This window comes from Oncorhynchus keta, chromosome 17, assembly GCF_023373465.1.
Source record: "Oncorhynchus keta strain PuntledgeMale-10-30-2019 chromosome 17, Oket_V2, whole genome shotgun sequence".
Classification (NCBI taxonomy): domain Eukaryota; kingdom Metazoa; phylum Chordata; class Actinopteri; order Salmoniformes; family Salmonidae; genus Oncorhynchus; species Oncorhynchus keta.
Window position 1 is genome coordinate 39,927,000 of NC_068437.1, and position 26,443 is coordinate 39,953,442.

The 26,443-nt window shown below is 42.4% G+C and overlaps 1 pseudogene; it reads right to left on the reverse strand.

Moving 5' to 3' along the window:
• Window positions 1-1,790: 1,790 nt before the first annotated feature.
• Window positions 1,791-26,443, reverse strand: part of LOC118372021 (tetraspanin-33-like) — a 32,760-nt pseudogene continuing 8,107 nt past the window's right edge.

Consider the following 26,443-nt stretch of genomic DNA (forward strand, 5'->3'; position numbering starts at 1 on the left):
ATCACTACTTTTATTTATGAGAGGTATTGAAATGTTGAATGCACCCAGATGTCTGTCTAAACTACTGGCACACCGCTCAGACACCCATGCATGCCCTACAAGACATGCCACAAGAGGTCTCTTCACAGTCCCCAAGTCCAGAACAGACTATGGGAGGCACACAGTACTACATAGAGCCATGACTACATGGAACTCTATTCAACATGAAGTAACTGATGAAAGCAGTAAAATTAGATTTAAAAAGCAGATTCAAAAACAGCTTATGGAACAGCGAGACTGTGAAGCAACACAAACTTTGGCACAGACACATGCATAACAAGGGCCAGCTGTGCTGCTGTGTTCTGAGCCAATTGCAAAGTCCTTTTTTGTGGCACATGGCCACATGACTGAACAGTAGTCAAGGTGCGACAAAACTAGGGCCTGTAGGACCTGCCTTGTTGATAGTGTTGTTAAGAAGGCAGAGCATTGCTTTATTATAGAAAGACTTCTCCCCATCTTAGCTACTACTACATCAATATGTTTTGACCATGACAGTTTACAATCTAGTGTTACTCCAAGCAGTTTAGTCATCTCAACTTGCTCAATATCCACATTATGTATTACAAGTATTTGTTGAGGTTTAGGGTTTAGTGGGTGTTTTGTTCCAAATACAATGCTTTAAGTTTTAGAAATATTTAGGGCTAACTTATTCCTTGCCACCCACTCTGAAACTAACTGCAGCTCTTTGTTGAGTGTTGCAGTCATTTCAGTCGCTGTAGTAGATGACGTGTATAGTGTTGAGTCATCCGCATACATAGAAACTCTGGCTTTACTCAGTGAGTGGCATTTCGTTAGTAAAAATGGAAAAAAGCAAGGGGCCTAAACAGCTACCCTGGGGAATTCCTGATTCTAACTGGATTATAGTTGAGAGGCTTCCATTAAAGAACACTCTCTGTGTTCTGTTAGACAAGTAACTCTTTATCCACATTATAGCAGGGGGTGTAAAGCCATAACACATACGTTTTTCCAGCAGCAGACTTTGATCAATAATGTCAAAAGCTGTACTGAAGTCTAACAAGACAGCCCCCACAATTATTTTATCATCAATTTCTCTGTCAATCATCAGTCATTTGTGTAAGTGCTGTGCTTGTTGAGTGTCCTTCCCTATAAACCTGCTGAAATTCTGTTGTCAATTTGTTTATTGTTAAACTAGCATTTTATCTGGTCAAACACATTTTTTCCCAGAGTTTACTAAAGGTTGGTAACAGGCTGATTGGTCAGCTATTTGAGCCAGTAAAGGGGGCTTTACTATTCTTGGGTAGAGGAATGACTTTAGTTTCCCTCCAGGCCTGAGGGCACATGCTCTCGAGTAGGCTTAAATTGAAGATGTGGCAAACAGGAGTGGCACTATCGTCAGCTATTATCATCACTCATTTTCCATATAGATTGCCAGACCCTGGTCGTTTGTCATTGTTGATAGACAACAATATGTTTTTTTTTACCTTTAAATCGCCCAACATCAGTGTCTGACCTCACTAATGCACTTGAGGCTGAATAGAAGCAAGTCACCGCAGAAATATTCCAACATCTAGTGGAAAGCCTTCCCAGAAGAGTGGAGGCTGTTATAGCAGCAAAGGGTGGACCAACTCCATATTAATTGCCCATGATTTTGGAATGAGATGTTCAACGAGTATGTTCAATTAAGAGGAGTGTGATTTAAGGTCCAAATCTTGGACAGCAGAAAAGGTTCCATAAGATAAAAACCAAAAACATCTGTTTATATTGTCTTGAGTAGCAGCACTGGAATTGGGTCAAAATAGATCCTTGGAGGATTGAGGTCACCCAGGAAAACAGACCATTCACACCCCCACTGCCTCTGCTTTGTTATTACCAGGGGACTCAACCTTGACTTCAGCACATGCTTCTAAAAACAAGTTTACCTCCTTACAAAGGCTAGAAACACATCTAAGCAATAGAGAAATAATATTACATTCTACTTTTATATTTTAGTCATTTACGAGATGCTCTTATCCAGAGTGGCTTACAGTTAGTTTTCAAGGTAACATCTAATTTGCTCTTTTGTTGATTTGCTTTCATTGTGTTCGTGTGGTTTTAAGTTGACTTGAGACCATATAGAATAACTACTGGCTGTCCCCTATAGGAGTTTCCCTAAGACGTGTGATGTGTGTGAGGAGATCCTGATAGAACACACTACTGACCTGCTCCCCCTCAAGTTTGCCCACGATGGCTTCTTCTACCTGGGGGCCCAGACCCAGATGAGGGGCTCTGCTCCACTGGAAGCCCCACATGACTCTCTATAGGTAGTGATTACACAGAAATGCTATTGTTAACTGTCCCAAGGGTACCCTTACCTGATGAAGCTTGTCGGGGCATTGCGATAGGTTAATGGGACTTACCATTTCTCAAACAACATGAAACTCAAGGTATCTGTCAGATATAGACTTCTTAGTAATACTGTATTTGTCCTAGTATGTGAACTCATGAGGGAACTCCAAGGCTCATAGTATTGCAGTAGTATTCTGTCAGGGGCTGGGGCCTGCCTATACATTCTCAGCCAGACAGTAATGGCCTCTGTATATTAGTGCTTACTGTGATCAACAATCACCACTGGCAGTCTGACCATGAAACTAGTCACAACAGTCGATTAAAATTGAATGATTCCATTGAATTTTCTCAAACACATTGATGGCTATTTATAACAAGGCGTTATCATTAATCCTTAATTGTTTTCCTTGTCAACTGTGCTCTGCGATCCCACAAAATCAATGCATGCTTTATTATTTCACTAAAATAATGAACTAGCTAGCTAGCCTTGTGTCTGGCATTGCTGTATAACTGCTTTCATACCTGTACAATATCTACTGTATTGAGATTCTCTGTACTTTTGCCTGCAGGTAACTAAAAGCATTCTATTCTTTTGGACTTCTGGAGACTGATTTATATGACCAGGCTGAGAAAATGGCTAAAGAGGTCAGATGTTCCTCTGTGTCAATTTGCAGCTGTAAATCTTTACATTTTGTCATCATAAAACGATGACCTCTGCTGATTAAATTGCCATCAAGGTAGGACAATCAAACCACATTCAGAATACATTATAATTTGTTTTACATTTGAGTCATTAAACAGACATTCTTATCCAGAGCGACTTACAGTTAGTGTGTTCATCTTAAGATGGCAACGTGGAGCAACAACATCACAGTCATAATGAATAAATGTTTCCTCAATTAAAGTAGCTATCAGCAAAGTCAGAGCTAGTAAGAAAAGACAAGTGCGAGTGTTTAGTGCAAGAAAGGCAAGAGTGCTACTTTTAAATTTTTTAGAATACATTATGACTGTGCAGACGATTCATTTACATAGACAATCAACTCTACTTGACTGGACTGACAAATGTGTTACCATGGCCTTATTTAGACATATATATATATATATTAATATATATATATCAAAATATATATATCAGATTTGGGCTGCGTAGCCCATGAGAGGTGTAAAGTTGATTATAGTAGGAAATTAATTTGTATTGGACTAGTGTGCATTATCTGTATAATGAACTTTAAAGCTGTAATCCTTAATGGTGAAACTGCCATGTACGTTTACGATAATACAACAACAAAGTAGTTACTACAAACAACAAACACTGTTATTTTTCCCTCGGACATCATTGCACACACAGCATATGTACTAAAATGTTTATCCCTTGATGTGCAACACTCCCCACCTCTGCTGACCATGGTGCTGTTTCCCACCACTGTGGATTCTATCTTTAAAACTCATGCTTGTTTTAAAATGTTAAAATATGCTCTGAACATATTCGATCAGCCAGGTTAGTGCTCCCAACAAGTTCATCAAGGGTCATTTGGCTTCGTAAACCGTGTACCAGAGGCCTTCCAAGACTCATCCTGTAGCAGCACTTAGGGGAGCAGAGTAAAAGGAATATGGTGTTGTGCTTCTGAGTGCTGCATACTGGGGTTCAGTCTGTTTCAAGTCAAATGGATGTTCAATCTGTTTTTGTTTACATGAAACCCGTGTGCTATTCCTCTGGGCAAAGAGCTAATCCAAAAATAATGAAAATATGGTAACTAAAGTTACATGATGTCCCTGGGCTATATGGTGACATTTTATAATATGCCATACTGCAGTCAAGTCACCCTTATCATTGTATGGCTACATTGGGAATGGATAGAAAATGACTATATCAATTTAACCAAGAAAGTAAAGAAAATATGAGCAAATTGATATTCCCTTGTTGGAGAGGCATTTGATTAGATCCGAGGAGGCTGCTGAGGGGAGGACGGCTCATAATAATGGCTTGAATGGAATACATTTATTGGTATCCAACACACCAAACACATGGTTTCCATGGGTTTGATACCATTCCATTTACTCCATTCCAGACATTATTATGAGCTGTCCTCCCCTAAGCATCCTCCTCTGGATTAGATAGTCAACCATATGGCTGCAGTCTGTTGATCATAAGTGACTGTTTCCCCTTGAGTGTCTCAGCACAGTAGGGCTTCAGGGGCCATGCTGGACGCCTGCTCTCTACTCTATAGACTGGAGATGGAGGGTTAAACAATATTTCTACTGTACTCTTATTATTACACACCATGTGCTACTGTTCAACAACCTCCACTTCCTCATGTTGTCGGCGCCTACTTGAGGGTCTCCGGGAGTGGGCCAAGTGAGCACCACACCGCCACTACCACAGGCGCCTTACAGAACATAAGATGAGGGAAAACAATAAATGAGTGGTGGGGGGTACTCAGAGAGAAAGAGAGAGGGAGAAGCCTCTGAGTAGAAAGGGGGCAGGACAGATGTGTCAATGCAGAGAGGTTTTCCTCCCCCTGACAGGCTCTGTCATCCTCTCTCTCTCCCTCCCTCCCTCCCTCCCTCCCCCCTGACAAGCTGTCTGTCTCTCTTTGTCTCTCGCTCTCTCTCTCTGTGTGTGTGGCTGGTGATGGTAACATATGTGGCTGTAATGTGTTCTGACAACTCAGACCACATGCTCTATACAATGCATGTTCCTCAGCACACAACCCCATCTGAAACAAGAGCTCCATTAAATCAAATTCTGAGCAGATGTCATGTTTCAGAATGTTACGTTTTGCAACATGAACATGTAGTGTGGAGGCAGCGAAAGCACCTTTGGGACAATGCAGCTGTTTACTCAAGTGAAGCGAGGGAAACTCGATTCCATTATGCTGCTATTTTGAATTGGCCGACATGGCTCTTTCCCATGTATGATCTTTTGGTAAATGAATTTCCTTCGCTTAATGCATTCCTTAGACCCTGACACATAGAGTAGGCTGACCATAGAAATAGAATGTTTCAATATACACTTTGTCTATTCTATTTCTTTGAGGCTTCCTTTTATGTTTCCATGTTTGTGAACAGTGATGCATGCATGATCTAGTCTAGAGATGGAACTCTGTTGGTTTGCTGTATTGTCGTTTTACAGTTTCACATAATTCTCTCTGTTGCAGTCACATGCTGTCGTGTCCTACAGTATCCATTGTCAAATGTTATTCTGTTGTAAAACTTCAATTTACCGTTATTCCTGGTCTGGTCCTGTGTGGCTCAGTGAGTAAGAACATGATGCTAGTTGTTGGTTAAACTTCTGCAGGGATCACTACACAGAAAATGTATGTTCTCACTGAACTGTATGTTGGCTAATGCTTTGGACAAGTCCATTGTCTTCTATCTTCACTCCTTCTGTGTGTCCAGAGCTCCAGAGGAGATATAATCAGCACCAGCTGGCTGGCAGCGTGAGTCTTCCCATGTGTCAGGACCTGCTAGAGTATGACCAGAGCAACTACAGCTGCATCATGGAGCTCCTGCAGGCCAAACTCTACTGCATGATGGAGATGGGGGCAGCGTCATGTGATCCCCCATGTGTGAACCCTCGGGAGGGTTTCAGGAGCTCTATGGACTTCTGTGGAATTTCCTTTAAAATGATGCCTACACCTGGCCTAAAAAGCATGTTCAATGGGGAATCTCCTTTGAAGTGCTTTTTATACCAGGATTAGCTATAATCTAGGTTAGAGAAAATGACCCTTGTGCAGTTTTTGACTGTAACACCAGTGTTCCACTAGTGGTTCATACACCCTTATGTTATACTAGGGAAATTGTATTTCCATAGCTAGGGCTGACAGTGAGGACTTGTGAAGAGCCCAATCAACAACCTGGGGCGGCAGGGTAGCCTAGTGGTTAGAGCGTTGGACTAGTAACCAAAAGGTTGCAAGTTTGAATCCCCAAGCTGACAAGGGACAAATCTGTCGTTCTGCCCCTGAACAGGCAGTTAACCCACTGTTCCTAGGCCATCATTGAAAATAAGAATTTGTTCTTAACTGACTTGCCTAGTTAAATAAATAAATAAATAAAAACCTCTGCATAATCAATTTACACCATTGAAAGTGTAAACTAGTGCTGAGCGATTTACCGAAATTACGATTATTTTGTGTTTTTTAAACAACTAATTGACCTATGTCTGTTATTTTATTTGAATTCCATTTCTTTCAGTTTTTTTCTGTGAGCTCAATGCAAATATGGCTGCAGTTTATCTAGAGATAAATCAGATCATGCCCGAACTGTGCGATGTAGTATGGAGTTGTAGTTTACAACAGGCCGCAGGAAATGTGTTTCCATGGCCGAGCAGCTGCACACAAGCCTAAGATCACAATGTTTAATGCCTAGCGTCGGCTGGACTGGAATAAATCTCACAGCCATTAGACTCTGGAGCAGTGGAAACACGTTATCTGGAGTGATGAATCACACTTCACCATCTGGCAGTCCGACAGACGGATCTGGGTTTGGTGGCTGCCAGGAGAACGCTACCTGCCTGAATACATAGTGTGAATTGTAAAGTTTGGTGAAGGGGGAATAATGGTCTGGGGCTGTTTTCCATGGTTCGGGCTAGGCCCCTTAGTTCCAGTGAAGGGAAATTTTAATGCTGCAGCATACAATTACATTTTAGATGATTCTGTGCTTTCAACTTTGTGGCAACAGTTTGGGGAAGGCTCTTTCCTGTTTCAGCATGACAATGCTCGTGTGCACAAAGCTAGATCCATACAGAAATGGTTTGTTGAGATCGGTGTGGAAGAACATGACTGACCTGCACAGATTCCTGACCTCAACCCCATCGAACATCTTTGAGATGAAGTGGAATGCCGACTGCAAGCCAAGTTTAATCGCCCAACACTAGTGCCCGACTAATGCTCTTGTGGCTGAATGGAAGCAAGACCCCGCAGCAATGTTCCAACATCTAGTGGAAAGCAGTGGCGGTCTGTGCCATTTATGAGGGAGGACAATACATTTTTTTCATGAGCATGGCCTTATTTCTATTACAGCATGTTGGATGACTGTCATTCATATTCTATTCACCCAGTTCAATGTAACATCGATAGGTTTAGGATACTACTTGACACTCAAATTTTCCCTATACCCATCATGAGGTTGCCACAACCTAGCCTATGAATGAAAGTTTACAACATACAGTATGTGCACACAGGTCGAGATACATTTTTTAGATGACGGACAGTGACACATTCAATACAGACCTGCACACTCTTGCCTGCATCTAGCTTATCTAGTGTGTAATCATTAGTCCAACAGCTGCAAACAATAGTTTATTTTGGACAAATTCAGGTATTTTTATCCCCTTTTAGGTTGCTTCCATTTAAGAACATTTTTTCAACAGAATCGGTGGAATGAATACACCCCTGATCACGCATAAACACAGTTCACTTCCATAGCAGCCATGTTCTATTCACTCTAGACTTTATCCACTCTCCTCCTCTCACCTTTTCCCTTCATTTGTGGACTTCAATGAGCAACACGTCAGCTGTATGTGACCAGGCGAAAAAACCTTTCCAAACCTTGTCATAACCGTTACAAACCAGCCTACATCGTTGTCCCCATATTAGCTAAAGTAACGTCCTAGTCAACATAGCTAATATAACTAATATGTTAGTTATTCCGCTACAATCATGCAGTAATGTTACGGTGTATAGCCAGTAAGCAGTTACACCGGCGGGCCACGGTGGCAAATAATGAAAGACTTGGAAGAGTTCCAGTGTTGTGTTGGATAGTCATAGTCAGCTAGCTAACATAGCATCTGTCTGTTTGAGCAACTAAACTAGCCAGCTGCATTTGCTAGCTAACTAAGTGAAACAGAAAAAAAATGACAATCACTCTCTCTCTTGCTTCTCCTTAATTTTTTAATAAATTAATTTGTTAAAAACTGTTCAACTATTGTGTTTCTCTCTCTTTGAGTTAACTACTCACCACATTTTATGCACTGCTGAGCTAGCTAGCTGTAGCTTATGCTTTCAGTACTAGATTCATTCTCTGATCCTTTGATTGGGTGGACAACATGTCACTTCATGCTGCAAGAGCTTGGATAGGTTGTGTAAGTCTATGGAAGGAGGAGAGAACCAAGAGCGTCCTAGGTTTTGTATTGAAGTCAATGTACCAAGAGGAGGACGGAAGCTAGCTGTCCTCCGGATGCACCATGGTGCTACCCTACAGAGTGCTGTTAAGGCTACTGTAGACCTTCATTGCAAAACATGGTGACATGAGTATATTTAGTATAGTTTCATCAGAAAAGGATAACCTTTTCAATGTTTTACAATTTTATTTTTATGAAATTCACTGAGGAGGATGGTCCTCCCCTTCCTCCTCTGAGGAGCCTCCACTGGTGGAAAGCCTTCCCAGAAGAGTGGAGGCTGTTAAAGCAGAAAAGGGAGGACCAACTCCATATTAATGCCCATGATTTTTGGAATAAGATGTTCAACGTGGTCATGTAGTGTATCTGTTAGTGCATACATTAGTGCATACTGTTGCATGAGTCACTCTAGTAGCATACATTTTAAGGTATCATTCAGTCAACGCAGTAGGTTTAGGCTGATATATTAGCGTGCTCTAATCATGTGTCATGCATGTTACATCTTCCCTGTCGGTCCATCTTTGCGTTCTGGTAATATTATTCTAGTGACTGTTCTTATTCTACCTATGGTATTGTATGCTATTGTAGCAATCACTTCATTCTAGTCATCACATATTAGTACTGTTATTCATTCTAATTTTTCTTGCATTGTGTTACAGTATCTTCATGTCTTACATACTAGATCTATCATGTGATTTAGGTTTCAACTCTGTGTGGTGAATGTTCGCACATTCAGATGATAGGGATATTCTTCCTTCATATTCTACACACAGTATGCGTGGCTGCCAATATTTGCATCATGGTAGCACATGCATGGTTAGGCTCCATTATATCACCTTGCTGAGGTGAATTTGGTGCTAATTCATACTGTTATGTTCTGTATCACCTGCACATGGTCATTATGGCATGGTTGCTATTATTGCAATTGCAAAGAGCACACCATTTGGTCGTGGTGACAGAGGCCATCACTAGCTATCCCTTCCACAGCATCTGCTTGGAGCATGGCAGTACAATGGCAATACTTTTAGGATAGTTGTAAGCAAGTTTACGTGCGTTATCATGCATGCTTGTACATATGCAGGCATCTTATAGACCTGATGCAGCTCAGTATGCTACAGCCATTTCAGTGACCGTGACTCATATCTACCACAATTGTTCTGGCCCAAATGCTGTGGGCCACCTCATGCACCATTCGGCAGTCGATCAGTGTGATATCTTGCGCTACTTGAATGGCGGTAGTCTGTCGCCGGCTAAACATTACTGTTTTTTTCCATCACTAACCATATATTCTAAAAGCATTTATTCACTGTGTATGTACGCAGATACTGCATTTCACTAAACCCGCAATAACATCTTTTAAATATGTGTATGTGACCAATAAAATGTTATTTGATGCTGCCGAGCATTTTAGTAGGACATGAGGCTATTTACATAACCACCATTACTAACGTTTAGTTGCAGTTGTTTGTTAGTAATACTGTATGTTTTATGTGATGGTATGTCATGGCTGAGCTGTGCCGCTCTACAGAGGCTTACTCTATGCTATTGTCTCTGTACAATGTTTTCTTCTATATAACCATGCATGCCTTTTCTATTCCAATTTCGGTCAGGCAAATGCAGCCTTATAATGCTCCAAAGCAGTGATTTAGTTCATATTGGGCGTCAGGACCCTTCAGCATGCAGTCTGCTCAGGAATCCATCGGTCTGCCTACTCATCATGAATGAACATGCATATCAGAGAGCATCTCTCCTCTCTCAGTAGCAGAAGTTTGAGTTACGCTTCTCCAGAAGCTGTCAGTATGATGGCTTTATGGCTTCTTTAGTCTGAAATGCACACTAAATGTTTCTTCCCTTTCATTTTTGCATGATCTCTTAAGTTATGTTTGCATTATGGACTCTCACATGCTAAACATACTCTCATACACCCTTAGATGAAAGAATTGGCATGGAACATTGGTCATCATCACCAGATCGAACACTGCTTTGTCCACTCTTTCATATTATGCTGCCTGCATGCTGAGCACGGGCAGAACCTGGGGAACCTCTGTTCAACATTGATGCTGGCAACCAATGACAAGATACTGGAACTCATAGCTATGGGCTGCCCAATTCGGCATCGGTACTGCTTCTCAATTAATCCCGGCTTCACTCTGATCCTCTGCTGCTATGCAGTTACATTGATTGATTCTGAGATGAGATTGTGTAACCTACATGAGTTCCTGCAGTATTGCTATATGATCATGATTCTGCCAGCCCAATGTCCAGTAGCTATGTTGCATAGGTAGAATATCCTCATACACCAAGATGACAGCTCTTTTTGCCTCAATGGCCTTCAAAAATAGCAATATTCAGGCAATGACAAAAGACTACCTATCACCTTCACTCGATTGCAAAAAAAATGTTCAGGGAAGGGTGTTTCGACTCATACAATTATACAATAATATTTTATTAGAGGCAGTCCGTTTTATGGCTTTCTATGGGTTTTTACAGTTGGGGAATACACTTTGTACTAATTTCTATTTAATTATAGCATAATCTAACAATTTCTGATTTAATTATGGACATTCACATGTTCATTGTGTTGGTAAAGCATTCTTAAACTGCTAGGAAGAGTAAAGGTACTCCAGTTGTCATTGCTCAAACTAACACTGCTTTCTGTCCTCTCTTTCATGTTATGGTACCTGCGATGGCAACCACTGGCCATGCCAGGCAACCCATTACTCATCACTGATGCAGCAAAGCAATTACGAGATGTTGGTTTTCATCATGACTCCATCTCCTCTGCCATCTCCTGAGCTATACGCAGCCATTCATTTTGCATTGGCGCTGCTTCAACGGTTTCTCTATCTGTCCCTGCATCCATACTGATGATCATGTGGTGAGTTCCTCTGCTTCCTATGAATGCTATATTAGATTAAACGCTAAGGAGATTTTCATGGCCCAAGGAGATTTTAGAACTCTGGGATTTCCATGCCTTATATAGTTCGATATGTCGGCATTCAGCCCACAGTCAACAGCATTGCTTTGGTGGTTATTGTAATAAAGTTCAGTGCATATTAGCTACAGGTGGATGGCTGCGTGCATATTGCTTAGGTTGCTTGTTAGTAGACATTTCATGTAGGCCCACAGATGATTAGGCTACTCGTATAGTTCAGCGAGAGCACTTGGTGATATCTCTAGAGTGGCTGGATTCACACTGCTATGTTGGCAAGATGGGAAGATAGTTCACACGTGCCAAGATGAAGCTCATCTTGCCTCAAGCGAGGGTACCCGGTGGTGTGTCACGAGGGATAGAAGTCATACGTTGCTCAGTTTATGACACACATGGTTAACATTCTCACATAGTATTCATTATTGTGATGGTAGGTTTACTTTAGCTGGTCTACTTAATATCTAAACGGCGCGCTGCCATAACTACACATAGTCGGCTGACGTTAGGTTCTGCTCTTTTGGGGGATTGGTATAGTTTACCAAGCTCACTGCCTGCAGGCTATTTTATATTGATGCTTTGCTTGATCTGTGAGCTACCTGGAAGAATTAGAGCCTACACCGCCAAGAATTGCATTATTCATTGCTTAATAAATGGTTAAACATATTTCCACGTGGTGTTTTTCTTTCTGAAATTAAGCAGAGCCAGTTCAGAAAGGGAAACCTCAGTGCTGAACCTCAGGATGACAAATCAGCTGAGATTGCATCAGAGGTTAGTATCAATCAGGCCTACCTTATTTGGAGGTCTATTTAAGCTGACCAGGTCTGCTCACTCATCCTGCTGCCGCTTGCTGCTGCTGATACTATGAGCTGGCTTCTAGCTCCCACCACCACCCCAGCATCCACCTGTTAGGTTCTCTGTTCCTGCTGGGGGATTGGTATAGCTTGCCACACTCACTGCCTGTAGGTTATTTTATATTGACACTTTGCTTGGGCAGTAAGCTACCCTGAATAAGCAGACCCTATACTGCCATTACGTGCATTATTCATAGCTTAATAAATGGTTAAAAATAATCCCTGTGATGTTTTTTTTCTGAACTGATGGTTAATAAGCGATCAACAGTCATGGGTAGTCATTACCATCATGGGACTTTTGTTAATTATTATTTTCTATGTTACTGGCACGCCCTGGTCTTAGTATTTAGTGTTTTCTTTATTATTTTGGTCAGGCCAGGGTGTGACATGGGTTATTTATGTGGTGTGTTTTGTTTTGGTTCTTTTGTAGGTTTGTGGTATAGTAGAGTTGTCTAGGTAAGTCTATGGTTGCCTAGAGTGGTTCTCAATCAGAGGCAGGTGTTTATCATTGTTTCTGATTGGGAACCATATTTAGGCAGCCATATTCTTTGAGTGTTTCGTGGATGATTGTTCCCGTCTCTGTGTTTGTTTGCAGTAGATAGGGCTGTTTTGGTTTTTCACGTTACGTTTTTGTATTGTTTGTCATTATCTTTATTAAAGATGTATCAAGATAACCACGCTGCAGTTTGGTCCGATCCCTGCTATACCTCTTCAGAGGAAGAGGAAGAAAACCTTAACAGTTACAGCATTCAACCCACAATGCATAGTGCATTTAAAGTTTTTTTTAAATAATCAAAATTGTGATCATTTAAAAAATAATCAAACAGAAACAACCTAAAAAAAAAGCACTAATCTCACTAGTATAATCCCATGTTCACAGTTATTCATTGTGTAAATGCCGCCTGAAAGGCCCAAGCTGCCTTGCCTTGGCCCCAAGTCAGAGCAGGTCCACCAAGGCCATGGCCCAGTGAGTCCCAGGAGCCAGGTTGTGCAGGTGTAAACACAAAAGTCTAAGGCTTTGGCTAAATATAACATAATTACACCACTTCATATCTACAATACAGAATGTATAATACCACCATACAAAAATATTACAACGTACAGTGTCACGTCCGTCGTACACTGAAGAAACAAACAAAATAAACCAACTGAATCCTGACGCTAATATGAGTAGTGCAGACAGGCAACTAAACATAGAACAATAACCCACAAACACAAAGGGAAAATGGCCACCTAAATAAAATCCCCAATCAGAGACAACAACAAACAGATGCCTCTGATTGGGAACCATATCAGGCTACCATAGACATATAAATACCTAGACCTACAAAACACCTAGACATACAAAAACCCTAGACAATACAAAACTTGCTTACCCACCCGCGTCACACCCTGGCTGAACCAAAATATAAAGAAAACAGAGATATTAAAGGTCAGAGCGTGACATACAGTTGAAGTACGAAGTTTACATAGACCTTAGCCAACTACATTTAAACTCTGTTTTTCACAATTCCTGACATTTAATCAGAGTAAAAATTCTCTGTCTTTTGTCAGTTAGGATCACCACTTTATTTTAAGATTGTGAAATGTCAGAATAATAGTAGAGAGAGTGATTTATTTCAGCTTTTATTTCTTTCATCACATTCCCAGTGGGTCAGAAGTTTACATACACTCAACTAGTATTTGGTAGCATTGCCTTTAAATTGTTTAACTTGGGTCAAACATTTCGGGTAGCCTTCCACAAGCTTCCCACAATAATTTGGGTGAATTTTGGCCCATTCCTCCTGACAGAGCTGGTGTTACTGAGTCAGGTTTGTAGGCCTCCTTGCTCACAGACGCTTTTTCAGTTCTGCCCAAACATTTTCTACAGGATTGAGGTCTGGGCTTTGTGATGGCCACTCCAATACCTTGACTATGTTGTCCTTTAGCCATTTTGCCACAACTTTGGAAGTATGCTTGGGGTCATTATCCATATGGAAGACCCATTTGCAATCAAGCTTGCAAATTACTGATGTATGACTGATGTCTTGAGATGTTGCTTCAATATATCCACATAATTTTCCGTCCTCATGATGCCATATTTTGTGAAGTGCACCAGTCCCTCCTGCAGCAAAGCACCCCCACAACATGACGCTGCCACTCCCGTGCTTCACGGTTGGGATGGTGTTCATCGGCATGCAAACTTCCAATTTTTTCCTCCAAACATAACAATGGTAATTATGGCCAAACAGTTCTATTTTTGTTTCATCAGACCAGAGGACATTTCTCCAAAAGGTACGATCTTTGTCCCCATGTGCAGTTGCAAACCATAGTCTGGCTTTTTTATGGCGGTTTTCAAGCAGTGGCTTCTTCCTTGCTGAGCAGCCTTTCAGGTTATGTCGAAATAGGACTCGTTTTACTGTGGAAACCTGTACTTTTGTACAGGTTTCATCCAGCATTTTCACAAGGTCCTTTGCTGTTGTTCTGGGATTGATTTGCACGTTTCACACCAAAGTACGTTCATAAAAAAGTAGAAAACTAGGAGACATGTACACTTCTTTGGAAACTGTGTTAACAAACCTCCAAACTTCAATGCCATTCAACACTCCTTCCGTAGCCTACAACTGCCATTAAACACGAATAAAACTAAATGCATGCTTTTCAACCGTTCACTGCCCGCACCTGCCCCCCTGACTAGCATCACTACTCTGGACGGTTCTGACTTAAAAGATGTGGACAACTACAAATACCTAGGTGTCTGGCTAGACTGTAAACTCTCCTTCCAGACTCATATTAAACATCTCCAATCCAAAATTAAATCTAGAATTGGCTTTCTATTCCACAACAAAGCCTCCTTCACTCACGCCTCCAAACATACCCTAGTAAAACTGACCATCCTACCAATCCTCAACTTCGGCAATGTCATTTACAAATAGCCTCCAACACTCTAATCAGCAAACTGGATGCAGTCTATCACAGTGCCATCCGTTTTGTCACCAAAGCCCAATATACCACCCACCACTGCGACCTGTATGCTCTAATCGGCTTGCCCTACCACTGGCTCCAGGTCATCTATAAGTCTATGCTAGGTAAAGCTCCGCCTTATCTCAGCTCACTTATCTCACTGGTCACTGGAGACTTATTTTTTCCCTCATTAACTTTAAACATCAGCTATCCGAGCAGCTAACCGATCACTGCAGCTGTACATAGCCAATCTGTAAATAGCCCATCCAATCTATCTACCTCATCCCCATATTGTTTTTATTTACTTTATGCTCTTTTGCACACCAGTATTTCTAAATGCACATCACCATCTGCTCATCTATCACTCCAGTGTTAATTTGATAAATTGTAATTACTTGCTACTATGGCCTATTTATTGCCTTACCTCCTCACGCCATTTGCACACACTGTATATAGACTTTCTTTTTTTTCTATTGTGTTATTGACTGTACGCTTGTTTATTCCATGTGTAACTCTGTGTTGTTTGTCACACTGTTTTGCTTTATCTTGGCCCGGACGCAGTTGTAAATGAGAACTTGTTCTCAACTAGCCTACCTGGTTAAATAAAGGTGAACTTAAAAAAAAAACATAACATGTCTGTTTGTACAGATGAACGTGGTACTTTCAGGCGTTTGGAAATTGCTGCCTATGATGAACCAGACTTGTGGAGGGCTACAATTTATTTTCTGAGGTCTTGGCTGATTTCTTTTGATTTTCCTATGATGTCAAGAAAAGAGGCACTGAGTTAGAAGGTAGGCCTTGAAATACATTCACAGGTACACCTCCAATTGACGCCAATTAGCCTATCAGAAGCTTCTAAAGCCATGACATCATTTTCTGGAATTTCCAAGCTGTTTAAAGGCACAGTCAACTTTGTGTATGTAAACTTCTGACCCACTGGAATTGTGATACAGTGAATTATAAGTGAAATAATCTGTCTGTAAACAATTGTTGGAAAAATGATTTGTGTCATGCACAAAGTAGATGTCCTAACCGACTTGCCAAAACTATAGTTTGTTAACAAGAAATTTGTGGAGTGGTTGAAAAACAAGTTTTAATGACTCCAACATAAGTGTATGTAAACTTCCAACTTCAACTGTGTGTGTGTGTAAAGTGCATGTGCTAGCACTTGTGTTAGTATGCGTGTACTGTACATATTGTTTTTCTCAGATCATCCATTTCAAAACTCGAGCTTTGATGACAACATATATTAGTTGGTGTGCCACTTGCAAGGCACAGCGGAGCATAAATTGAAATATTTAGCTTTTTTATTTTACTGGACTGATGGTACCTGCATCTGATGGTCATGGAGCTTTCAAGAAACTGGGAACAGGGGGGAAAAAAATGGTCAAATCATGACGTCAGTGATCTTCAGGTCGGAAAATCTGAGCTCTAGAAAGATGCCAGTTTCCAACTTGGAATTCCGAGTTGGTAGACCTTTTAAAACGATTCTCCCCAGTCAGATCTAGTTTTTTTCAGAGTTCCCAGTTGTCTTGAATGCACTGCAGTCGAAAGTCAGAGTTACTAGTTCCCAGTTGTTTTGAACACGGCATTCGTATCACCGGAGGGAGGGATGGAGAGAGAGCAGCAGAGGGTCCGCCTCTCATGGTCCCTGCTCTAGCCTTCCTTTCTTCCCGTGAGACTGACCAGAGAGAGACAGTCTTCCACCTGATGGCAAAACTCGAGTCGCACCGCATCTGCACAAATTCATGTTGTTCCTATGACCTGAGAAAGTTACATATTTTTTTATATTATAATAGACAATGAGCTGCTAATAATAATAATAAAAATTCTGAATGAGTAGCCAAATGTATCGATAGCCCTATGTTGTCACGGATGTTCAAAGGAGAGGACCAAGGTGCAGAGTGGTGAGCGTACATTTTCTTTATTTTAATCAAAATGACACCAAACTAAACACTACAAAAACAAACCGTGAGCTCAAAGGCAAAGTGCTCTAAACATGGACAACCTCCCACAAACACAGGTGGGAAAAAAGGGCACCTAAGTATGGTTCCCAATCAGAGACAACGATAGACAGCTGTCCTTGATTGAGAACCATACCCGGCCAAACACAAAGAAATAGAAATTATAGAACACAAAACATAGAATGACCACCCTAACTCACGCCCTGACCAAACCAAAATAGGGACATAAAAAGGATCTCTAAGGTCAGGGCGTGACATATGTTTTGTAATAGTGTGAGCTTATTGCTGAATGAAAACTTAAGACATCAACTCACTCATAACAGCAGCTCTTGGCTGTATTCTTTGAAAGTCTCTCTCTGATCATGGTTTTGAACGGTAATTTGAGCTATCCGATTGGCCTTTGCAGTAAGCAAACTCCCTTTAGCCACAGATCTCCCAGTCCACTGGGCAGGCGGAGTTTATCTTTTCAGACAATTAAAATGGTTTAACATGGGAACACTTTGACAACCTGGTGTGCAGGGCCTTGGAATCAAGTGCTTCCTCCAACAGAGCAACACAAATAATATACAAAAAGGAGTGCAAGCCTTTGTCATCGGCTTTTCAACAGAAATGTTTGGTGAATGACTAGGAATACTTTGAAGATTGACCAGTCGATCGTGATCTTCCAGTCTATAGGGATGGGAATGTAAAGCACTTTGCAATGAGTGATAAATCATTTAAACCTGTGTTGGCTATCAATGGTCCTTCCATAGGAAAACAATCCCTATATGTAGGTACAACACCAAGGTTGTTTTTATGTGGCACAAAATGGAAGCAAATGGGACGACACGGGCAGGTGCAACCCAAACTTTTCCAGTAAGAATCCCTTGTTTATGTTTTCTGCTGCACAAGGTTTTGAAATGGTGTGCCCTAGTGAATACGACCCAGAGGAGCGGATACAGTACATTCTGTGTTGAAAACAAGTTTTGTGTCTTGTGTACTGTAATTGCCTTGTTTGTTCACATTTCTCTGAGAAATGTCTTCAGTCTGTTGCTGATTCACGTGGCCATGAAGTCAGAAGGGACGCATCACCAGAAATTTGCCAGGTACAATACATTGAGCTTCCAATTGAAAGGCCTTTAGCCCTGAATCACAACATTATTAGTGCTGCGGTGACTTCCATTACTGTTTCACTGTGATTCAAAATTGGCATAGATTCAGTGCATGTTACTTTCTCAAAATGTGCATTGATGAGAAAAAAGTGAATGGCTAAACACAAAATTGGTATCTCTGTATAACATTGTTTTTTCCGTTTCTCCATAAATACACGACTACGAAAATGGTCCTCTCTCTGTCCAGTAAGATTCTTGTTTTTTTCTGCTGTCCGCTCCCTCGTTAACATGAGGCATGTTTGTAAACCACAATGGGAGAAGAAGAAGAGAGAAAATCTTGATCGTGCAATCTTGACTGTTAAATCAGTATGTTCTCATGGCTAAGCTTGTCCTTTTTGACGCTCCTGCGGTCTGTAAAATGCATAATGTCTAGGTGCAATACAGACACAATTCTCTGTATACTGTGATGCGTACACTTTGTACTGTATCCAGTGGTGACCCGTCATTCATATTTTGAGCGCCACCTGTTTAGCATTTAAAAAATGATAATTGTTGCCTGGTTTTCATGTTATTCTGGCATTAATACGTGTCACATTTCAGTTTGCAAACAATGTAAAAAAATAAATAATTCATTAATAAAGCTGTCTTTTCTGCTTTCTTTAGTAAGATCCAAAAATGTGTTTCAACCTAGCTCAGTGCTTCCTGCGGTGGTTGGGCAGCCAGCAGAAAATACGGAGCTTGGTTGGTAATATTCTCTAGTTACGCCTTGATTGCCTCAGTGTTCTGTCACTCATGGGGACACTACGTCACCGTGAAATCTATGGGGAGAGCTTGAGAATTCAAGCCCCTGGGTGCTGCCATCGAGTTACATTAGAGGTGCCCATTCAAGAAGGCTCAAGGTCATTGGCCACAGATAAAAGGACGTCAAATCACCTTATATCTACAGTAGATTTGATTGGACTGATCATACTTTCAAAATCTTAGCTATCAAGCTTGACAAGCAGTCATTATGATGAATCATGTTGACAATCTACTGGCAAATCCTTTTCAATCCTTGTCATGAAGATAAATTATAGATAAAACGTATCGGTGCTCCTCAGCCATTGGACATAAACATTACACAACAAGTTGGAAATTGCAAATTCAACAATGAGTGGTTTGGAAGGAATCAGTCGCTAACTGCAAGCGTTGCAAAGCAATCACTAGCCTACTGTTCAGTGGAGTGTGTTTGTGGTCCAATTCTGTGATTAAGGGTCTCTTTTCCAAGCTTAAAAGCATAAACATTCAACACCATGGACCAGAAAAGTATGAATATATTGGCCATGCTGTCAATCCAGTATGAATTCTGCCACGTTCAAAACACCTGGAAACTCGGAACTGGGATATCTCAGACTTCAATGAGTTCAAGACAACTGAAAATGAGATCCGACTGGGAAAATACGTTTTGAACGATAATCCAACTCGGAATTCCAAGTAGGGAACTTGGGCCTCTTTCTACAGCTCCGACCAGAAGATCACTGACGTCGTGCTTCGACCTTGTTTCTTTCCGAGTTCACAGTTGTCTTGAAAGCACCATAAATCCAGAGAATGCCAGACGTTGATGACAAAGTTTGATGACAGAAAAAAAATCACTTCTATAGTAAAGCATTGCATGCAATATCATCGCTGTTTCTTACTGGCATAGAGCAATAGAGTAGAGAGAGGCGCTTGCAGAAGTTGGACACATGAGGAACATTTTTGGTGGCCTAGGGTCCAGGGAAAAAATGGCCTTTATAAACGCATTCCATACGATTCTTCATCATTTGAGATGACTGGAGACTTAAGCAGAATATTTTTTAATACCTCACAAATTATCAAAATGACAGGCAATACTGACACTGACAAACTGAGAATCTGAGATCAATGAAAACGACCTTGTCTTGAATCAATCAAGCCTATAGGTCTGTGGAGACACATATTGCAGTGGTGTAAAGTACTTTAAAATACTTTAAAGTACTACTTAAGTTCAGATACTCCCAAAAACGACTTAACTATTTATATATTTTTTTCCTACTTTTACTTCACTTCATTCCTAAAGAAAAGTATGTACTTTTTACTCCATACATCTTACATTTACATTTACATTTAAGTCATTTAGCAGACGCTCTTATCCAGAGCGACTTACAAATTGGTGCATTCACCTTATGACATCCAGTGGAACAGCCACTTTACAATAGTGTATCTAAATCTTTAAGGGGGGTGAGAAGGATTACTTTATCCTATCCTAGGTATTCCTTAAAGAGGTGGGGTTTCAGGTGTCTCCGGAAGGTGGTGATTGACTCCGCTGTCCTGGCGTCGTGAGGGAGTTTGTTCCACCATTGGGGGGGCCAGAGCAGCGAACAGTTTTGACTGGGCTGAGCGGGAACTGTACTTCCTCAGTGGTAGGGAGGCGAGCAGGCCAGAGGTGGATGAACGCAGTGCCCTTTTTTGGGTGTAGGGCCTGATCAGAGCCTGGAGGTACTGAGGTGCCGTTCCCCTCACAGCTCCGTAGGCAAGCACCCTGGTCTTGTAGCGGATGCGAGCTTCAACTGGAAGCCAGTGGAGAGAGAGGAGGAGCGGGGTGACGTGAGAGAACTTGGGAAGGTTGAACACCAGACGGGCTGCGGCGTTCTGGATGAGTTGTAGGGGTTTAATGGCACAGGCAGGGAGCCCAGCCAACAGCGAGTTGCAGTAATCCAGACGGGAGATGACAAGTGCCTGGATTAGGACCTGCGCCGCTTCCTGTGTGAGGCAGGGTCGTACTCTGCGGATTTTGTAGAGCATGAACCTACAGGAACGGGCCACCGCCTTGATGTTAGTTGAGAACGACAGGGTGTTGTCCAGGATCACGCCAAGGTTCTTAGCGCTCTGGGAGGAGGACACAATGGAGTTGTCAACCGTGATGGCGAGATCATGGAACGGGCAGTCCTTCCCCGGGAGGAAGAGCAGCTCCGTCTTGCCGAGGTTCAGCTTGAGGTGGTGATCCGTCATCCACACTGATATGTCTGCCAGACATGCAGAGATGCGATTCGCCACCTGGTCATCAGAAGGGGGAAAGGAGAAGATTAATTGTGTGTCGTCTGCATAGCAATGATAGGAGAGACCATGTGAGGTTATGACAGAGCCAAGTGACTTGGTGTATAGCGAGAATAGGAGAGGGCCTAGAACAGAGCCCTGGGGGACACCAGTGGTGAGAGTGCGTGGTGAGGAGACTGGTGAGGAGATTCTCGCCACGCCACCTGGTAGGAGCGACCTGTCAGGTAGGACGCAAACCAAGCATGGGCCGCGCCAGAGATGCCCAACTCGGAGAGGGTGGAGAGGAGGATCTGATGGTTCACAGTATCGAAGGCAGCCGATAGGTCTAGAAAGATGAGAGCAGAGGAGAGAGAGTTAGCTTTAGCGGTGCGGAGCGCCTCCGTGATACAGAGAAGAGCAGTCTCAGTTGAATGACTAGTCTTGAAACCTGACTGATTTGGATCAAGAAGGTCATTCTGAGAGAGATAGCGGGAGAGCTGGCCAAGGACGGCACGTTCAAGAGTTTTGGAGAGAAAAGAAAGAAGGGATACTGGTCTGTAGTTGTTGACATCGGAGGGATCGAGTGTAGGTTTTTTCAGAAGGGGTGCAACTCTCGCTCTCTTGAAGACGGAAGGGACGTAGCCAGCGGTCAGGGATGAGTTGATGAGCGAGGTGAGGTAAGGGAGAAGGTCTCCGGAAATGGTCTGGAGAAGAGAGGAGGGGATAGGGTCAAGCGGGCAGGTTGTTGGGCGGCCGGCCGTCACAAGACGCGAGATTTCATCTGGAGAGAGGGGAGAAAGAGGTCAGAGCACAGGGTAGGGCAGTGTGAGCAGAACCAGCGGTGTCGTTTGACTTAGCAAACGAGGATCGGATGTCGTCGACCTTCTTTTCAAAATGGTTGACGAAGTCATCTGCAGAGAGGGAGGAGGGGGGATTCAGGAGGGAGGAGAAGGTGGCAAAGAGCTTCCTAGGGTTAGAGGCAGATGCTTGGAATTTAGAGTGGTAGAAAGTGGCTTTAGCAGCAGAGACAGAGGAGGAAAATGTAGAGAGGAGGGAGTGAAAGGATGCCAGGTCCGCAGGGAGGCGAGTTTTCCTCCATTTCCGCTCGGCTGCCCGGAGCCCTGTTCTGTGAGCTCGCAATGAGTCGTCGAGCCACGGAGCGGGAGGGAGGACCGAGCCGGCCTGGAGGATAGGGGACATAGAGAGTCAAAGGATGCAGAAAGGGAGGAGAGGAGGGTTGAGGAGGCAGAATCAGGAGATAGGTTGGAGAAGGTTTGAGCAGAGGGAGGAGATGATAGGATGGAAGAGGAGAGAGTAGCGGGGGAGAGAGAGCGAAGGTTGGGACGGCGCGATACCATCCGAGTAGGGGCAGTGTGGGAAGTGTTGGATGAGTGCGAGAGGGAAAAGGATACAAGGTAGTGGTCGGACACTTGGAGGGGAGTTGCAATGAGGTTAGTGGAAGAACAGCATCTAGTAAAGATGAGGTTGAGCGTATTGCCTGCCTTGTGAGTAGGGGGAAGGTGAGAGGGTGAGGTCAAAAGAGGAGAGGAGTGGAAAGAAGGAGGCAGAGAGGAATGAGTCAAAGGTAGACGTGGGGAGGTTAAAGTCACCCAGAACTGTGAGAGGTGAGCCGTCCTCAGGAAAGGAGCTTATCAAGGCATCAAGCTAATTGATGAACTCTCCGAGGGGACCTGGAGGGCGATAAATGATAAGGATGTTAAGCTTGAAAGGGCTGATAACTGTGACAGCATGGAATTCAAAGGAGGCGATAGACAGATGGGTAAGGGAGAAAGAGAGAATGACCACTTGGGAGAGATGAGGATCCCGGTGCCACCACCCCGCTGACCAGAAGCTCTCGGGGTGTGCGAGAACACGTGGGCGGACAAAGAGAGAGCAGTAGGAGTAGCAGTGTTATCTGTGGTGATCCATGTTTCCGTCAGTGCCAAGAAGTCGAGGGACTGGAGGGAGGCATAGGCTGAGATGAACTCTGCCTTGTTGGCCGCAGATCGGCAGTTCCAGAGGCTACCGGAGACCTGGAACTCCACGTGGGTCGTGCGCGCTGGGACCACCAGATTAGGGTGGCGCGGCCACGCGGTGTGGAGCGTTTGTATGGTCTGTGCAGAGAGGAGAGAACAGGGATAGACAGACACATAGTTGACAGGCTACAGAAGAGGCTACGCTAATGCAAGGAGATTGGAATGACAAGTGGACTACACGTCTCGAATGTTCAGAAAGTTAAGCTTACGTAGCAAGAATCTTATTGACTAAAATGATTAAAATGATACAGTACTGCTGAAGTAGGCTAGCTGGCAGTGGCTGCGTTGTTGACTTTGTAGGCTAGCTGGCAGTGGCTGCGTTGTTGACACTACACTAATCAAGTCGTTCCGTTGAGTGTAATAGTTTCTACAGTGCTGCTATTCGGGGCTAGCTGGCTAGCTAGCAGTGTTGATTACGTTACGTTGCGTGAAAAGAACGACAATAGCTGGCTAGCTAACCTAGAAAATCGCTCTAGACTACACAATTATCTTTGATACAAAGACGGCTATGTAGCTAGCTATGTAGCTAGCTACGATCAAACAAATCAAACCGTTGTGCTGTAATGAAATGAAATGAAAATGTGATACTACCTGTGGAGCGAAGCGGAATGCGACCGGGTTGTTGAGTGCGGAAGTTCTATTCGGTAGACGTTGGCTAGCTGTTGGCTAGCTAGCAGTGTCTCCTACGTTAAGGACGATAAATAGCTGGCTAGCTAACCTCGGTAAATTAAGATAATCACTCTAAGACTACACACTCTAAACTACACAATTATCTTGGATACGAAGACAGCAAAGACAACTATGTAGCTAGCTAACACTACACTAATCAAGTCGTTCAGTTGAGTGTAATAGTTTCTACAGTGCTGCTATTCGGTAGACGGTGGACGTTTTCTAGCTGGCTAGCTGCTGGGCAGATAGCAGTGTAGACTACGTTAGGACGACGAAATACGATAATTACGCAATTATCTTTGATACAAAGACGGCTATGTAGCTAGCTAAGAAGAAATTGCTAAGATTAGACAAATCAAACCGTTGTACTATAATGAAATGTAATGAAAAGTTATACTACCTGCGGACCGAAGTGCGGATGCGACCGCTCGCTCCAACCCGGAAGTAAAGTTCTTCCCTGACACCCAAAAGTATTCCTTACATTGTTTTGCTTAGCAGGACAGGAAAACGGCCCTACTGCCCGATAGCGATTCACGAAACACAAATGCTTTGTTTGTAAATCATGTCTGAGTGTTGGAGCATACCCATGGCTATCCTTAAATAAATAAAAAACAAGAAAATTGTGCCATCTGATTTGCTTAATATAAAGAATTTGAAACTATTTTTAATTTTAACAAGAACACCCTGTCATTAACTACCCGCAATTTTCAATTTGTTAATTCTTATGTTATGACCTAGCTCAAAGGCTATACCAAATCAAGTGTAACGTTAGAACAATATAGTTACATAGGATCTACTTGTAATTGTCATGTACCTACCCAGGAGCAAGCAACTTAATGTAATGTGAAACCCAGTAGGGTATAACCTTTATAATTACTATGTAGTTACAATGTAACAACCTTTGTAGTTACGATGTAACAACCTTTGCGGACACTAGTCTAAACAGGAGAAATTAGGAGACAGGACAATATTAGGTATAAACCTTTTAGTTACATTGTATGTACAATCTTTAATAACCAACCATGTAATTACAATATTGTTACAAGGGATATGCACTGAGTGTACGAAACATTAAGAACACCTGCTCTTTTCATGACAGACTGACCAGATGAATCCAGGTGAAAGCTATGATCTCTTAATTATGGCACTTGTTAAATCCACTTAAATCAGTGTAGATCAGGTATTCCCAAACTGGGGTACGCCAAATAAAAATGTGATTGGCATAAAATGTATAAAGGCGTGGGGGGACAAAATAAATGTATGCACGATGGCGCAGGGCTGGCAGCCGGTTTTGGTTCCGTTTTATTACCAACGCTGTATTGTAAACACATCGTTCGTGGCCAGTGTGTGCTTGTTTGCAGCTATGACAGTGCTACTGGTAGTAGTGGTGTTTGCGCTTGGCTTACACGTGCAAATTCATCACACACAACATTCTATAATAGAAGTGCTATTTGACATGTCAAATTAAAAGCTTATTTAACGCGTCAAATAGTGTTATATGATGTGTATCTTTTTTGACACGTAAAGACCCAAACGGCTTTCCATAATTATGCCAAGTGCCTACTTTTCCCACCACTGCATATTGTACAATATGAGGAAATTATAGTCCTAAAAAAGCTTTCCAGTTTCACTGACTCACCCAATTACGCGCAGTTCATTCGCCAGCAATGGCCGATGTGCTCGTGCCAAAAGCTTTATCTCTCGCTCTTGTTTTACTTTGAAAACATTGTCTTCGCTCAACAGGTCTATTTGGAAGTTCATAACTTGGTAGCCTACAGACAGATTGGTCTTCGCTTTTCAGCAGGATCTGTGTTTTCCCGCGATTGTATTTGAAATATCGCGTGAATGGCCTGTTTTGGCTGACAGCAGTAACTATAGAACTTTGGCAAATGTATTTTTAATTTATCAGGGGTGCTGCGGCACCACCAGCACCCTTCCCGCGCTATGATTCTATAAGGAAATAAATTATTAAGTGCAACGCTGGAGAGATGAGAGTTGCATGCTCATGTTTATCAGAGCAGGGAGAGAGATCACGGAAAGGTAATCTCATTCTAGTTATGTGAGAGATACATGCGCTTCTCTCTCTCACCACAACAATAGCTATGCGTTGGTCTATATAGGCTACAATGTTGCGCAAACCATAAACACCAGCCAGCCCAACACCAATCAATTCTTAGAATATCAGGCAATGTTTTCACATTACATTTTATAAGGGTCCGTAAGAATTACATAGGATAATTTTGAATGAACTCTGATTGCTTTAATTATAATTTTTACATTGCAAACAGTGAAAATAATGTTTAATGTCACAAGAGGCACCGGATCCTGGCAAATGGGTTCTACAATGAAACAGTCCAAAACTGAGGAGTGCTGGATCATGTTCCGGCAGGACCCGGCTCAAATTAAGCATTGGTAGTAAGTTGTTAGTAGCACATGTGCCTCACCCTAATATTTTGGTCACTTTCCCCCTCATAATTTAGC